Here is a 6,000-nt window from a genome sequence, read left to right as displayed (position 1 = left end):
TAATGGAAAATTCATCATCCCTAGATAAGAACAAAGAACCAGATCCAAAAAAACAGAAGACACAGCAAAACTTATTGCTCAAGCAAAAAGTTAGTTAACTAGGATGTCCTCTTACATTCTTCTCTGTCCAGGAGGAACCAGGGCAGTCAGCTGTCCAGTCTGGGCAGAATCAATCCAAAAGGTTCTTTATTTAGAATCTGTAGTGACATGATTTAACACATGAGAGAGTGATCACTGGTCAACAGTTCCTGATTCTTTACTGAGGAGTTATAGGGATGCAACTTATTACATGGTGCAGTTGTCAGCAGTTCCTGAAACCAGTCTACAAACTTAGTCATAGACACCAGAAGCCCCTTCTTCTACTCCGACATCCACAGTTCTACTCAATATCAAAGAGTTTAGACACATTAGAAACTGAGCTGAAGTCTAGTGGGTCCTATTTGAGAAATTGTCTATAACTTTGGGGATGTATTCACAAATTAATCAAATCTCTTTGGTCTGGAATTCTATCAGTGGTCATCATCCAAATTCCTACCTAGTTGAATTTCCTAGTGCTTCAAACGGGCACCAGTTGTAGCCATGTTCCAGGTAAAGAATACACAATGTTACAGTCCAGTCTCCTTTTCATTGCTCCCTAGTGTGAAAGGTTTTCAAAGAAAACTGGCATGTAGCTTTGCAAAGAAGCAACAGCAGTGGAAGGAAGAGGTCAGTTGCAGTGGGATTTGGGTAAAAGAAAAGAAAGGCACATTTACAATTCTGTCAGATGCTGGAGAAAATGAGAAATGAAGCTGAGCTAGAATTTGATTCCAGCTCTGCATTCTGCTCTCTCTCTCACCCCACATGGCTTATATTGAAGATGTACATCTCTTTCCCTTTCTTTCCTCTCAAAACATTGCACAATCCAACTTTCCTGGGGGCCTAAATGGAAAGAAAGGAAAGACTATTGAGTACATTTTGTGTTGATTGAAAAGGATATAAATGAGAGTGTTGTTTTTTTGTTTTTTTGCATGTGTACCCCAGGGTCTCAGTATTAGTGACTGTCATGCTATCCTGAGGAATAATATTATTTTCTACAAAAAATGCCAAAAAAGAAAAAGAAGAAAAAGAAGAAGGCAAAATGGAACTCAGAAGGAGCCAAATTGAGAATCTTAGACTTTCCCCATCTAGAACCTGAAAGTATGGTCACAATTTTGTAACATTTTATCTTGCCCTACCAAATAAACTTTGCCCCAGGACCAAATTTGCCAGCCTAGGAGACAACTATGAGGATGGAAGATGCAGAGCTATTAGAGAGTCTGGGAAGGAACTTTAGAAGGTTTAAGAAGATGGTTTTCATCTACCCTGTCATTCTATTTTTTTCATAACTTATGCAAGGGAGGGATCAGGTTGAAGGACAGCAGAACTTTAGACCAGAAAATTAATAGGAGGGAGCAGTGAGTGACAGATCTTCAGGGCTCCTAAATTGTGCTCTTTATATTAGTTAAATGGTAGGTTTTCCTGATCACTCTGGATACCTGTTTGGAAGAGCAGTACTTCCTTAACCAGAGTTATGCAGTATATGCATCAGTAGCATTTAAAATTTTCATTTAGTTACAAGGCTTCATTTTAAGCCACAATGTATCAGGAGGGATATTGCAACTGGACAATCAAACCAATTTCCCTGTGCAAAGTTTACTTCTCCTCTCCCCAATGGATCTAGTCCTACACAGATGATTGATGAAAATATAGCCTATTTCAGTGGTTCTCCAGATGTTTTAGACTTTGACTTCCAGAAGTGCAGCCAGCATGTTCAATTGGGAAGGATTCTGGGAGTTGAAGACACAAACATGTGGAGGACCTAAGATTAAGAACCACTGACTTATTTTAATTGTGACATCTAGTTCTTCTACTGAAAAGGTAATGCATCACTGTGACTTATGCAGTGCATATAAATTTACAGATCTTTAACATGTCAGTGAAAATCTGTACTCAGTTGAACTAAATGAACACCATGCCCTATGTAATATTGCTGTTGGCATTTTTGTGAGAGTCCTGGCAGATATTTCTTTCCCTTTAGTGTTGGATGACTCCATCTAGGCTATTAAATTATCTGTTACTACAAAGAAATATGAATGTATTCATATTCAAGGTACTGGTTATAACCTACAAAGCCCTACATGGCTCAGGTCCACACTATTTGGCAGACCGTTTCTCCTGGTATGAACCTACCCGGACTCTGAGATCCTCTGGAGAAGCTCTTCTCTCCATCCCAACACCTTGACAAACACGGTTGGTGAGGACATGAGAGAGGGCCTTCTCGGTGGCTGTCCCTAGACTCTGGAACTCCCTGCCCAGGGAGATAAGAACGGCTCCCTCCTTGATGGCTTTCCGCCGGCAGGTGAAGACCTACCTGTTCAAACAGACATTTAAGGAATTACTATAAGGACAGGCTGGAATGTTGGACTAGTTTAATCATTCTTTTTAATGTACGTCATATATATATATATATATATATATATATATATATATATATATATGCTACTCTGATACCCATATCATGGGTTAAAAGCACCTTATAGTTACTGGTGAACGTTTGTTGTACAGAATAGCAGAGAGAGATAATGTGAGTTACCTGGGTGTTAGATGTTGGAAGGTTTATCTCTGAAAAATGAAGATTTTTTTTCCCTAGGGTTCAACACAGGAGTCTACCCCACATCTCTCTAAGAATCAGCATGGCCAGATACATTGGAAAATTAACATGGACCAAAAGTTTCTTAATCCGGTGGAAAGACTTCACAAGTTTTGTCTGCTATTAACAAGTAGGTTTGGATAGAAGTGAAAGAAAATGATTTATTCTCAAGCTTTCAAATGTGCTTCAGTGCCTTACAGCTATTCATAAAACAAGAGAGAGAAAAATAAAGAGAAAAAGATGGACACCACTGTCATTCTCCCTGTCTGGGGGGGGGATCCCCCATCCCTTTTGCTAGAGTTTCATTAACAACATTAAAACCATCTCTATTAGAATAAGCTCCTGCCACATACACTGCAAACATGTCCTTTTCTAATGGATCTACTGTTGTAAATAAGCTTCTCAGTGATATATGACAATGTTTTCAGTAATTCTTGCCAGATACGTCCTGGGCACCATTAGCCATTGAATAAAGAGTGCCCAGGGAAGTGATGGGTGTAGCTTGCCAGTTGATTCACTGCCAATAAGTTAATAAGCCAGTACTGCAGAACTTGTAACCCATCTGAGGTTTGCCAGGAGGCAGCTGAGATCTCAACTGTCTTAGCAGGCATCACTAATATAGCTGGTTGCCTTTATAGGCTTGACAGGTGGCATCAAGAACAGAGGTGACCAAATCCCTTGTATCTAATTAGGTAGCACTTGCCTTCAGCTGTACCATGAAGCTGACAAAGGGGGGAAATGAATTAATATATGTAGTCTAAAGTTTGCTCTAACTTATATTAGGCACTTCTAAAGGGTTATGAAGTCAAACCTCCAGGAGCCAAACTTTATTAATTAATCTATTTATTTCCTATATTTCTCTATAAGGAGTTTGCACGATGACCTTCTTGGTTCATTTTTAATACACTGCAAACCTATAGAATTAGTGTTCCCATTTAGCAAAAATTCTGTTTGTCCAAAACAAGATATAATTTGCCTTTTCCATCTCTTACCATTAGCATGGCATGGCTAGGTTGCTTTGTTGTTGTTGCTGTTGTTGTTTGTTGTTGTTTTTGTTACAATGGCCCATTGGTATCTGCTGGGGTTTGGTTCCAGGCCCCCCCGGTAGATACCAAAATCTGTGGATGCTGAAGTCACATTATATACAATAATATAGTTAAATGGTGTCCCTTATATAACATGGCAAAATAATGGTTTCCTTTTAATATTTTATTAAAAATATTTTCAAGCCGTGGATAGTTAAATCCATGGATAAAGAATGCGTAGATGCAGAGGGCTATTACAAACTGCAGAATCTTCTAACCAATATAGTCACTGACCATGCTTGCTGGGGGAGTTTATATGCTGTAGTCCAAAAATAGGAATTCTTCCAAGATAGCTATAAGCAAGAATGAAGTCTTGCATTCTACATAGTGAGCATGCTTTGTGGATGATTTCTTTCTTAATTCATAGACCATTTCTTTTACTTCAACTGCAGAACCGATAAGAAATTGTTCTTTGTTAAAAATGATTTTATCCTTAACTTATCTCATTATAATTTAGGTAATTTAGGTATTAGAACAATGTTGATCATTTGGATTATAATTTCCACCCACCTTTTGAGCTGCTGCCAGCCAGTCATGATCCCAAAAGGGAGAGACGGGATCCCGGAAGGGAGAGTCGGGATATAAATAAATATTTTATTATTATTATATTATGATGGTCTAATATGTACTGCAGAATTAATACATCTGGACAGTGCTTTAGCTTTCATGGCTTCATCCTATGGAATCCCAAGAATTGTAGTTTGTTATGGCACCCAAGCTTTCTGACAGAGGAGGCTAAATATCAGAGCTATAAAACCCAGAATTCGATAGCACTGATCCATAGCAGTAAAAGCAGTGTCAAACTGCATCAATTCTGAAGTGCAGATTAGACCTGTCTGTATCTCCTGAGCACATCATAGTCCTGCCTGTGTTACAGCTGCTGTATACCATCACCATTTTCAGTGTCCATTTTTCAATGTTCAGTGGCTATTTGGCATTTCAAGAAGGCATATGGAAACATAAAGGACAGCTGTAGGTCGCAATGAATTACCATTGTTTCAGTTTATTTTAATTTCTTTTGTAAGTGTTTGGCAACATTCATCACATTATTGCAGGCTTGCCATATCTACACTCCCCCCTTCCCCCCTGGTTTGAGATTTATATTCTAGCACAATCGCCAGCTTCAGGCATCTACCCTGCATTTAGAAATAACAGTTACCAGAGAGAATATGCAAATATACAGAGGAAATGCTAGTTCCACACTCTGAGAAGACCTAATACAACTCAGTGCTGTGGAGTACCTTTATTGCCTCCTTAATCTCATTTTGGAATTCATGTGATGGGATGCTGTTAACCTGGTTAGGCATCTCTGAATTACTTGTGGGAAAGAATATCCAATCTATTTGCTTGCCTGGGGTAAAATTGGAGACCTAGGAAGATCAAGTTGTAGCTTGTCCTGTCTTCCACTCCACTGAGTGCTGAATGTTGATGGACATAGTGGTGGTGATGATGATAACAGGTTGCTTTTTTTTTGGGGGGGGGGGATCAAGACATCTTACAATAATTATATGATTTAAAGTTTTAAAAGCAAAACAGTTATTGGCTGGCATTCAGTATTGGATTTATAACCTAGAGTTATGAATATTTAACTGTCCTGTATTTAAACAAAAATCCACCCAACAGTGATACCTTTATTGGCCAACCAAAATGCACAATATACTTGTTGCAAGCTTTCTGAGCTTCAGTAAGACTATTTAGTCTTACTGTAAGACTAGTTAAATTTGGTCCAAGTGCAGCTTAATAGTGCAACAGTTGAATTGGATAAAGGAGGTCTGTTCAGTTGCTGATTGTGGTGTAAGAAGGACGACATGTTCAGCCACCTTTCACCAGTGACTGAGGCTATGACAGTCATGTTGGTTTGGATGTGAAGGTTATTTTAAAATACAATAGGTCAATAGTTAGTGGTGCCATTATGGGATGATGCTATAACACTGTACACTTCTGGACCACTAAAACTGAGCACATATTCTCCATTGGAAGTATAGACTTGGTATATATTTTGTATAGGAATATTTGTATGTTCATGGAATATGAGGAGTCCAGCCAGAAATGATGGCCTTTTAGTTCTATGAGTTCTGTATAGTTCGCAGAATCATGGAGGAAGGGCATGAAGAACCCTCTGCCTGCTCACAGGCAATGTATCTTTACATCCATTACAGGTCAGTTAAAGTTGGTTATATCCAGGGTGAAAGTCACTTTGTACATGTTGAGCTACACTCTCCCCTACAGCCACTTTAAAAAAAAGAG

Source organism: Sceloporus undulatus, chromosome 4 (genome assembly GCF_019175285.1).
Source record: "Sceloporus undulatus isolate JIND9_A2432 ecotype Alabama chromosome 4, SceUnd_v1.1, whole genome shotgun sequence".
NCBI lineage: Eukaryota > Metazoa > Chordata > Lepidosauria > Squamata > Phrynosomatidae > Sceloporus > Sceloporus undulatus.
Note: the sequence above shows the minus strand (reverse complement) of the source record.